Genomic DNA, 12,703 nt, shown 5'->3' with positions numbered 1-12,703 from the left:
TTTTTTTTAGCTGGTTATAGGCAGAACCAGGAAGTCAGTGCCTGAAACTGAAGTTCTAATAAGAATCACAAGGAAAATGCCTTTGTGTCTATAGGCACAGCCAATGTGGTACACTCAGAACAAATTTATTTGCCAGAACACCAGGGAGTAAATGGTTGTTTCTGGAGATTGTTGCTCATGTATTAGCAATAACTGGAAAAGCTGATACTCTTATGATAAAGTACCTAGCTACAAAGTAATACTAAGATATCCTGAAAATTGTGTTTTCAGGACCTCATATACCGTGAATTTGGTGCTAAGTAAGCAGAATAGGAGATTTAGAATTTTGTGTCTTGATCTAAAAAACCGGTGTGTTCCACCCTGCATTCTCAAAGGACAAGGAGTATCAGTGGTTTGGAGTGTGATGCTGCACTTTCGGTCTGGTCTGGAACTATTTTCTCTCTTAGTTTGTGCAACTGGACTTTATAATTAAAACTGTTAAGATCTTCCTCTAACGAGTTTGAAAGGGCTTAATAAAAAGTTGGTAGTCTTTTTATTGACATTTTCACCAAAATAAACTGTTCAGAGCTCTTGATATGGTTCTGATAGATGATAGTCTGAAGTAGTTTTTAATTTAAGGCTTGTACTTGTCAGCCACATTATTAGAGATTGGTCACTATCTCATTTTCCAGAGCATTCTGATTTTAACTTTATATGCTTGGCAAAGGCAGAGCATGAACAGAAGATTTGTCCCTTCAGGAGATGTTGGTAAGGTTTGACAAATGTCTGGATATAGAATGTATGGGGGCAATCTATGGATATATATGTGTGGGGGGAATCTAGTCCTTGTAGACACGTGGAAGACCTTGATATTCTGAGGTGTTTCACTGATGCTCTGGACTTGGTTGCAATTGTCTACTTACCTTGTTATAACTGCAGGTTTGCAAGTGTGTATGTGGGAACGAAAAAAAGTAAAAGAAGGGAGGAGTCCCATTAAAACCAAATCAAATATCTGGTCCAGGAAATGTCATTTGGTTTCTGATCACTCTTCCCCGAGGTGTAGTTAAGTATAACCAAGTGTAGTTCCCTGCAGTTGTCCCTCAGTAACATTCCATTGTTTCCATGAGTTTGCTGGCTGGCACCTGCTCCTGTCTCATCCTAGGTGTGATCCAGCCTTCTGACATGGACAGCTGCTGGCTTGGCTCAAGCAGGGCTGTGGGTGGTCCAGCGTGGCTTCTAGCGAGGCCAGCAATCCAGTTCTGTAATTTGTCACCTTTGCTGGCAGCTGTAGCAAGGAGGTGAAGAAAGGCTGGAATTAAGAGGGAAAAAAAACACCAAAAAGCTGTTCTTCTCATCCCACTGGCAGCTCTTGTCAAACAGCTGAGGTGCACAGGGGAAGCTGGGCTGCCGGTCCTGCTCCGAGGGAAGGAAGCGCAGGGATTCAGTACCCTCAGTTCAGCACTGATATTGAACAAATTACCAAGTTCCTAAACCTGAAGGAAACTCAGTTTGCCTATCAAGTTCTACTAATTGGTTTGCATCAATTTGGTGAACAATGTAACTTGGTAATATGTCACTGTATTGCATAAAGCCTACTTTTCTCCTGGTTATTTTTTGTCTTTTTAGCAGATCCTCACATATTTGCTGGTTTACCAGATTTTATTTGTCACACAAAATCTTGAAAATTTAACACAGAATTCAGCTTTACATCAGATGGGAGCAGATTTCCTAGTTCTTTTGGAATTGAGATGTATTTTGAAGACTACAGCCAATGCCAGCTTTCTGTTAATACAGTGGTCTTAAACAGGGGAAAAAATTCTCAGTCATTAGGCATCAATGCCTTGTTGTTAATCATGTCTTTTAAACCATACAGATATTCAACTTGCAAACAGAAGTCCTAACATGCTTCAAAATGCATCTAAAGGAACACTGCTGAAATTACTTCTGGGCAACTTTTAGTTGTCTGCTATGTGAGGACTAGTTCTTGACAGCATCATGGAAAAGGAATTTCTACCTTTTTGGTCTATGTACCTGGTCCTCTTCATATGTGTCTTGAGAACTTGGCAGATGTGGCACTGGAAGCAGTACTTGACTTCTTTCAGAGAGGAATAAAGCTCAGTCTTTTTTGTTTGTTTGTTTGTTTTATATTACTTTTATTCCTGTAATATCTGTGAGATGTTGAATATACTTTTGGCTAGATTACTTGATTGCATAGCTGTGAGTAAAAGATCTATCTCAACTGTCTCTTGTTGACAGAGGTAAAAATTATGCTTGTTTTAGGAGACCTGGTTATCACTTCAACTAGAAAAGTAACCTTAAAATACTTTGTTCTTTATGAACAAAATTATTTTTTCGTTTTTGCCTCTTCCTGTCTATCTTTGTGCATCTGCAATGTTGATAAAACCAAATGCTTACCATATGTGATTTTAATGTGTTGTTAAATTACAGTTTAATATAGCAATTTGCTTTAATGAAGTAAATTTCAAGTAGTAAATAGAAAGCAGTTTCAAATTAATTCAGAGATGGCTAGAGCATCATTGTACTAGAATATTTGCAGTAGAAATTTTGTCTCTTACATGAACCAAGTAGTTTTTTAAAATTACTATTTCTCATTTAAATTTTTTTGACTTAAGAGAAAAGAGAATTTTTCTCTGGTGCATCTTTCCTCTCCTCCTTCCACTCTCACTAGTCAAAAGAAGACTTAGAAATACCACCAAATCTCTCACGTGAATTAGTTCAAGTGCCTTATGTCCCACATGCTTGTCCCTAAGGACCCAGTTTTAATTTAGATTGTTTCCCATGACATGCTGCAGAAATTCCGTAAGTTCATTTATTTTGCAGTGCTTTAAAATAACAAAAAGACTGAAGGATATTTTTTGTAAGGAACTATTTCCTATGGGTCCATTTCCTAACTATTGGACTACTGGACTATGGGACCATTCCCTAATGATTTTTTTTTTTTTTTTTGTTATCTGAAACATTGAGACATTAACATTTATTTTTAGCTATATTTTTTTGTTCTAATGCATTGTCTTAGTATTTGAAAATTTGCAGTTTCTCATAAGGAAGAACAATACACCTTTTCAGCTGTATTTAGTTCAGTAAGTAATGTTGCAATGTTTCCATTTTGGTCTTGAATTTGTTAGTATATTTCTTCCATTAGTGCACAGTACTTCATCAGTCATCATTACAGCAAATGTCTTCAAAGACAGAACATTTTCTCTTAGTCTTTTGGCCAAAACCACAGCCACTGGCTGCTGCTTTTCATTCCTGTGTCACAAAATAGCAAAATACAAGGAGTAACATTTTCACATACTAATATATAACAGTATGTAACACAATAAAAGTTGCCTTGCAAATGCCTCTCTTTCCATGAGAATTAACTTATTAAAAGTTAAATAATGGAATTAGTTATAAGGAACTTATTAATAGTTTGGCAGGCCATGGATTCTCAGCCCCTGCAGTTCACAGTCTTTGGGGCTGTAACAATTCCAGTGTTTTATAATTGCTGCATAGAAAGAAAATTTTCAAGCAGAAAAGGCTGAAAAAGCTCAGCTTCAAAGTTTTTTGCTTCTCAAACTCCAGGATTTCTGAAGGCAATACTGAGTCAAATCTGACTATTGGGACATAATCCTCTCCAGTTTAAGAAAGTCTTTATTGACCTCAATTAGAGTACACCCAGATTGCCACTGTGTGCTACAAAGGCTTTTGATCTTATAGTTTTCAGAGTATCAGTATTAAAATAGGGTACTATCTTATTATGTGCAATGAGAGATTTTACTGAGGTTAAAGAGAACTTGTCTTCCTGATTCTTGCCTTCAGGTCAAATCTAAATAACTTCTATTAGAATTTGTAAGGTTTGCTTCCAAATTCACATTTTTGAGAGTGAATAGTGTTATGCAGTTTAGCCAAAATATGAATTGGCAATAACCTTGCCAAATAATGGGAGCAGCTTGGATAAGAATAAAGTAGTTTCCATAGTTTTGTCAGTTACAGGCAAGTATCTGGTATTTCACTGCATTTCTGGGAGAGAGAGATTTATGGGAAAAAGACAGAAATGTAAAAAAAAAAAAAAAGTAAAAGTCCCTATACCAGGACACCATGCTCTTTAAATTACTTACATGTAATCATCACTTAAGGCTTGAGTTGTTGATTCTTAACTTGGCTTCATGAAGCAAAAATAATTTCTGTTCCTTCTCTCTATGATTCATATCTTGGAAAACACATCTGTCTTTGGAAGAACTCTTACCATTCTTGCCATTGTGCCAAAATCAGTTCTCTTAGAATAAGAGATCAAGAGAACCCTTGAATATTGCTGCTCATCCTTAAATTAGAAAAACAAATGGCATAACAAAAGAGAATTTTATAACTTAGAATAATAAATCCAATTCCTAGATAAGTGACTGGAAGAGAACAGAGAGCAACAAAGTCTGTTTAGTAGAAGTATAGACATTTACTTACACTTTATTTCACAGATTTAAAATATATCACCCTTTTTAGCTTTCCCATAACATTTGTACTACTGGAATGTGACAAACCATTTATTTTAACTTTTCTGCAATCAGAAAAAATAAGCAGACTGAGAAAAAGGTGTTTGTCAAAGCACATCATAGCTATTTTGGTAACTTGCACACCAGGGTCAGCTTTTTGCTTTTCTGAGTGAATTCTTCATTCATACAGTGGCTTTTAGTTTTGATCTTTTACCATAAAAATATTTTAAAGTGAGGAGAACTGGAGGGGGGTGAGGGGATGCAGTAACTGATCACAGTGAGATGTTTGTGTTAATTTGCAAATCAGTTGATAAATATACATTTTATTTTAGGGAACTGCAAGGATGCTTCTCAATCTGGATGTTTTTCCAGTGGTTTTACTCTTGGAAATTACAGAATACCAACAATTCCAGAACATCAAAATATGCATCTGTACTATGGTACTGGTAGCTGAAATAGCTGTCCCTAAAGCCAGTTAAGAATATTTCATCTTGGAATTTTTGAAGAACAAAAGCAACCACTATTTATATTTGTACCATGTAATAATGATTAAAATTTTTATCTGAAACAAGTATCCTATTTAATACTAATTCAGTTCCACCAAGCCACATCATCAGCATATATTCTTAAACTAAAAATCAATATAAAGTAGAACATGTTTGAAGCATTAGGTTCAGATCTAAAACAATCTTACTACTGCAAGGGATACATTTTTTCAAATGGCATTTCAAGTCTCCCAAAAGTGTGAAACAGACTAATGAGAAAATACAGATTTCATGAGAAGAATTTATGTTAGAAACTTTTATTCCTAGTCCGTAATAAGATAATATCTCATAGGAGGAACTTTAAATAACAGAGTATTAGCAGAGTGTTTTGTTTTTTGTTTGGTGTTTTTTCCCTTTTCCTTTCATATTTTGGTTGCTTAGAAGGAAGTACATCTCAATGTGGATAACTTAGTTTTCTTTTATACTAGTATACTATCAGTTATGCTTCAAAGAAAAAAAAGTGGCAAGTTCCTTTATTTCTTTATTTCCTTTAAAACCAAGTTGCCAACCTAATTTCTATTGTGAAATAGTTTTTGTAATGTATATGTATATTTTGCAGTCCAGGGAGTCTCACTGTTTTTTCCATGGCATGGCTACATCAAAAAAGAAGAAAGGAGAAAACAATGCATTTACTTTCCTGCTTAATGCTACTTCATGGAGAATTATTAATAGTGGCCTTATTGACTTCCAAGAAATCTTAACAGCTGTGATGCTGCATATACTGATGTATTGTCCTGTGCACATCTAAACTAGGTACCTTCACCTTAACTACAGGCTTACTGATAAACTTAAATAAATCAGTGTTTGTGGAACTGGTATTACAACACTCCAATTACCTCTTTCCACTAATCCATTTAATAGTGTTGGTATTTTATTGTATTTAAACACATACTTCATTCAGTTCTATGTGATCACACAGGAGGTGCAGCCAATTGTTATTCACGTGCAGCTTTTCAACTGGGTTCTATTTTCTGAGTTTATCTATGTCATACAGGTAGTAGCTCTGTTAATTCATACTGGGGCTACCAAAACTTTATTCTTCTGAGGCATACAGTTTCATGGACCACTATCCAATCTTTTTCAATGTAAATTTGTTGAGGATAGTCTGGTTGGCTAGCCATGCTCCTGATAATGTACTTGATGTCAAGTGAGGCAGGGCTCTGGGCTGGGGATGCCAGTGAGGTCTCATTCCAAAGGATGACAGCCCTATTAGCTGAAGAGGCATTACTGTCTGTAGGGCCTTGAATTCAGGGATGCTACCTTAGCTTGCTCGTAGTCCTTGGTTTTGCTTCAGGGCTTCTCAGTCTGTATCTCACAAATACACCCAGTGGGAAAAAGGAAAAGGCTGAGAGTATGTTAATGGGAGGGCTGAAGAATACACAGGTCCAAACACTTACAAAAGTAGGTGTAATGATTTTGCCAGATCCTTCTAGTATTGCTTATGACTTTGTTCCACTTCTATATACCATTTTATAGATGGTATGTCATTGGAAAGGGATGGTGTTAATAAGGCAGATTAAATCTTAATGGTTTTTCCATGGAAGACTATTGAGAGTGACTCCATCAATTCAAAGGATAGAAAAGATTATGATCTTAGTAATGAAGGTTCCTCCTCCAGAAGTTAATAAGAACTGTTATTTACAGGTATTCTTTAAATGTCTGTACAGCCATGTTCCCATGTAAGCCTGTTGTAGTATTAGAGTTCTCTTGTTGTCTTTACACATTAATCAACAACAGAAAGATAAATTTAATATATCTACTTGATTAAGAATATTCACCCTGTCTTTGTTTGTGAGGGGTTTTATGGTTTTGTTGTTTTTTTTTTTTTTTTTGGTGTTTTGGGTTTTTTGGGGTGTTTTTCTGTGGTTTTTGTTTTTTTTTTAGTGGGGTGTTGGTATTAGGTAGGTTTTGGGTATTTTATAGAAGAAAAGTGGATAGTAGTGTTAGCCAGATTAATTTCATCTCCTTAACCTGTAGTTAAATATTGTAGTTTTAATTGAGTGGTATCTGGGATTGACAAAAAAAAAAGTGCCTCTACCCAAACACTGTCAAGTATCTATGTTTGATCTATTTTGTTTTATATAAATGAATGAGGAATATAGTTCAAGTCTGGTTCAGGTCTCCAGATTTAGAGCCTGGATTTACTTAGCTGCCCTATAGTCTTCTCTTAAATTGGACTTCCACTACTTCTCTTAAAAAAACATGGTCCCTTCTTAAGTATCTGGGGTTGAATCCACATGGAATAAGTTATGGCAAAGAGAGAACTGCCTGGAAATGACAGTGAGTTTGGAAATTCTCTGTTTACAACTGTGGTGAGAAATTGAGTGAAATTTTTGAGAGAAAGCTGGAGGATATTATGTTTATTAATTCATGTATATCTGCTCTATTACCACACACACAGCTGCAACAGATAATACTGGTTAAAAGAATTTGAACTGTGTGTGCATTTATATGAACAGAACATATCCAAGCATTGCATTTGTTGTGAGATGTGAGCCTTCTGTGCATGGAAATATTTTATTTCCTAACTAGACATACTGTAGGCTCTGAAATGAAGTTATCTTAGTCTGATGAAAAAGCCCACTTGTGAGTTAAATGGCTTTATCATTATTGTTGATCCTCTTTTAAGATGCAGTCTAGAATTAGTTTCAATTTTTCTTTAGGCTAACTCTAAAGACAAGTAAAAACAGTTTTGTCCTGCATTAAATGTATATATATGATAAAAAGAGAAGAAACTGTTATTGTTAATGGTTTTGGGTTTTTTCCTCCTGGTGATTTATCCCTAATGTCTTACATTATAAATACTTTTTTACCCTTCCTAGTTACCACAATTGTCTCCTTAACTTTATTTTAATAAGAAACACCTTTTTTTTGGTCATAATTGTAGTAAATTTATAAAAAAAGTATTATTTCCTTACTTCAGCAGTATTTTCCTATGTATGCCTGAGGCACAGCAGCAGTGAAAGAAGGAGGAAACATAATGCTTGTTTTCCTTTAGACACCTTCCATATAGTACTAAATAGCTTCAAATGTGGGAAGCAGCCTGTGAGTAATTCTGCTGATAAAAATCAAATCTTTGCACCTGCATTTCTGAAAGACCTTCCTTTTGAAACAACTGTTTGTACAAAAAGACAAAAACCCTCCTGTAGAAAGAAAAAGTGTTACAAAATAAATATTAGTGCCTATGAACAAAAACACATCAACAGGACGATGTAATATGTATTTCCTTGCTTTCTTCATACCATTCACTGCCTAACCTTTTACTGGTTTGATTACAAGTCACACCTTTTAAAAATTAAAATGTCCAGTTTTACCACTTCTATTTCATCAAGCGAGCCTGTTCAAATTCTGTTAGAAGAAGAGGGTAATGATGCATAAACAGATTAAATTGGTATTGCAATAGCAGTGGGGTTATTTCAGATACAGGGCAACTACAAAATGAGGAAAATATTTTGTTTCTATTATTAAATGCTTCCTAAGGCAGTGAGTGATTCAGAGAAAATTAGAAAGCTTCAGTCATCTGTTTTCAATACGTGACTACACAGAAGTGCTTTACGTAAGAGCTTCTGGAGACTGCAGGTTTCAGATCCCAATTGCACCCTTTCACAGCAGATTTAATTAAAATGAGACATGTTCACTTCCATTCCCAACACCAAATCCCCCCTCAATACTGTGAGTGGAAGTCTGTTCCAAAACCTGATTTTTTGAGGGCTAGAAATCTTCTTTTAATAGGCATTTTTCATCCAGTTTTTCTTTCCCCTGATGTCTGGTGCTCTCTATAATAACTATTTGATAAAGAAATCTGTTACCTGTTGTATCCAGGATTATTCTATAATCTGTTTCTGGAAATTCAGTCTCCTGTAATGATGTGATTCTTCACTTTTTGTAATAGCAATATATAGATCTTGAATATATCCAGGGTAACGTAAAGTTCCTTTAATACCTTTGTCAATTTTGGTTTTTTTTAATTTCCTTCCTGAAACAGATTCTTTTTTATTTTTTTTTCCAGTTTTTTGACCCCTGACAAAAGAGGAGATGCTTTGTGTCTTCATAGTGTGAAACAGGTTTTCTTAGAGCCACTTTTTTCTTTTATCAGGTGACAGCATCTTTTAATTTCATAGCATGTCATTGTATTAAAGTGGGTAATATCACTGCTTAGATAGACTTGGATAGATAGACTTGTTATGGAAAACCAGGTCCTATCAAATGGGTGAAAATTGCTTAGAAAGAAAAAAAAAAACATATGTATGATAGAAAACTTGCTATGTGACTGGAATATTTAAAACATAATATGGAAAGAGAAACCTTGCTATACTTTTAATAGCACCATGGATCTCCTTGTAATCACAGAACAGAATTACAGAATATTCTGAGCTGGAAGGGATCCAGAGGGATCATCAAGTCCAACTCTTTATGTGAATAGCCTGTACTGGGACCAAACCCACAATCTTGGTGTTATCAGCACCATGCCAATCAGGTTATCTGTCCTATTTTTTTTCCCCTTTTTCGGACCTGGTGAGGAGACTCAGTTAACTGAGAAAAAGAATGGACAATTTAAAAAAAAAAAAATAAAATCAGATCTTTAAGAAACAATATCCCCTTAGCCAAATTTGAATATTTTTAAATTAGTGATATGAATTAGTTTAGAAGTAAATGTTGAGCACTGTATTAGAGACTAATTGAAGCAATGAAAGCTGTGTTCTTGTTAAGGACTACCACATAAAAATGTGTAATATTTCTGTAGTTCTTAATTAAGCTGATTCGTAGTAATGTACAAACAGAAAGACTAATGTAAAAGTGTTAAAGCAGCTGGTGTAGGTTTTATAAGGAAGGGAGCCAGCCTGGAGAATCAGTTATAGCAAGTTTCTTCATGGACTACAAATGTGAGGCCAGTGGGGCAGTGTGAAGAGGTTTTTTATACTTGTCTTTCTAATAGACTTTAAAATAGGATGTTTTAGTGCTATGGGGAAAATATGTCAGAATTGCCTCCCTTTCAGTACTGCTCCATAGAAGAATGTTTGATTAACAAGGGAGGTATTGAGTCTGCGCAAGTTAAGATGATACAGTTATGTTTTCTACTATTGAAATTCAGTCTTTCTGAACTACCAGAGATTATGGATTTTGATACAGAGATTTTGGGAATTGATACAGTAACTCCTCCCACACTTGCTTCAATCACTTGGTTAACAAGTGTACTTTCACTTGTTCTTGCCTGGTGAGATATATATATTAATTTCTGAGCTAAGCAAAAGTTCATAGGTAGTATTTTTATTGTTGAGACTATACATAATTACTTAGAAAGATTTTCAGATGCTTTAAGGAAGTGACTTTTAGACCTTTTCAGAGAAAATGAAAGTAATTTTATTAAGATTTGATGAGTATTTTTACTGGAGCTCTGTAAATTTAAATAGATCATTCAAACCTATGAAGCCAAGAAGATAAGAATAAAATGTAAAAAAAGTTTTTAAATGGCTATGTCAAAAGTGTGTTACTTTAACAATTAATACATGTGTTTCAATAAGAAAAGGTGAGATTTGTTTACCATTGTGAATGTATCTTTGTCATCAGAGATAAGCATTTCTTCATGACAAGGATTTTTGTCTGTTAATCTGTCTGTCCTAGGCCCCTACACAGGGCCACTGTTCATCTCTCTATCAAAACACATTCAATGAAAATTGATATAGGGGCAAAGAACCAAATGATTATTCAATGGATTATCTTGTCTCCCTTTTCAAATGTGTACATTTTTGGATTTGAAGTTTCAATTTGTCTTTTGTTTCAGGGACTGAAGAAATGTTAATGACTTGGGCATATATATAAAATCGCAGTGAAAAAAAATTATCCAGATTTCAAAAGAGTATATCACCTGAAGAGTGTTGTAAAGGTGCTAGTTACAGAAACCTGCAATATAGGTTTTTTTTTTTGTTTTTGTTTTTGTTTTTTTTTTTTTTTTTTGCCAGGGAAGTACTGTTTTGTGTTTATAGAACAAGGCAACTTTAATCTCTTAATATCTGCTCCATCAACTCACTTCAGCTTCTAAATTTTTCATGTAATTTGAAATCTTTAAACATAGTTTGAAGATGCCTTTCTTTGCATTTTCTTTCTATCTCTGTGCTGTAATGGATATTGCCATTGCAGTTACTAATAACTATTAATAATAACCTCCTATAAGCCTCGCTGTTTTGGCAGGGAAAGGAAGGGACTCCATGTAATTTATATCATCCTATGCAGTTAAACATTTTGATCATGTGAGTAGAAAAATAATTGTGAATCAAGAAGGCAAAATGGGAAGGCCCCATGTCCCCTGTCATGTACTCCCGTGCCCTGCACTGTTCTCTGGACAAAGTCCAGGGTAAAGAGTAACCACAGGGTAGCTGGATATCTGATGTTTCACAACACAATGTATCAGAACGCAGATTAAGACAATCTGTGTTTTTTATATCTGCATTCTGCACATGCATGGAAAAAGGAATTTTGGTGTGTTTTAATTTTTTTTTTTTTATGAAGCAACTATTCTTCATGGGCACTGCTTTACCAAAGAAATGAAGATTTAAGATAATGATTAAGCTTTATCTTGGTATTAGGGGAGTGTATCTGGGGGAACCCTCAGTAAATTCAGAAAAATCTACTTATCCACTATAAATATGTATTGTCTAGTGCCTAGAAGGATTGTGTTCTGATCCAGATCCTTTTCAGGAACTAACTTTGGACTCAGGCTTAAACCACACTTTAATATTGGTGGTTATTGTTTGGAGGTTGAAACAGGTCAGGCAATTGTCGTCTATTGACTGTGATGTTCCTTGATAGTGCAAGGAAAATTTTTGGTCCATTTAGAAATTCATCTTCAGTTTAATAATTTTTCAATATTCAAATGTGACACTGTGTACAAGCTGAGAAAAAAAAAAACAACAAACAACAAACCACCATCACAATGGGAGAGAGGAAGGTTATCCATTTGACCAATTAGACAAGAAATTCTTGAGTTCTGACTGCTTTGCTGAACTCCAAGATGAATGCCAAAGCTTATTCAGCCCAGAGGCAGTTCCATTTACACCCTAGAATATGAAAATAATTTTCACTTGTTATGTAGAATGTAACTTGCTGTATAGTGTTCAGAAGACTAATAAATCAGCATTTTTTAGATATTTCAAGGTGCTGTCTGAAAAGTAAAGATTCTTATTGTTTCACATTTACAGTTTCCTACTGAGGAATAAGGAAGACTTATCTTTTATTAAATTTTTGTCAATACTGATGTATGTAAATAATAAATGTTGCTGTACTGTTACTTGGCAGCAAGGTGAAATACTTAATAGTTTAGGGAAATGTTTAATACTGAGTGACTATATCCCTAGATAATAAGCTTTCTAATAAATCAGCAAGTCAGAAATCACAGCAAAGTTGATGCTTTCAAAACTGATTATTATAAGATAATTCTAATAGATCACTAGATTTACCTTCAAGATACTTTTCATACTATAACTTCTGCTAATACTGTCTCAAGTCTAAGAGAAAAAACACCTTCAATCTATATAAAATTTACTAAATATATTTAGAATATAATCAAACCAATAAAACCAATAAAATATCTTTCAAAGTGTTAGGCAACATGATAATTTCTTCTTTTTAGCCTTGTTTATATTTTTAAAATATTCAAGCGGTCAAGAGAGGCAGAACTTCTATTGATAACTT

This window comes from Lonchura striata, chromosome 4 (assembly GCF_046129695.1).
Source record: "Lonchura striata isolate bLonStr1 chromosome 4, bLonStr1.mat, whole genome shotgun sequence".
Classification (NCBI taxonomy): Eukaryota; Metazoa; Chordata; class Aves; order Passeriformes; family Estrildidae; genus Lonchura; species Lonchura striata.
This window is presented reverse-complemented; position numbering follows the sequence as displayed.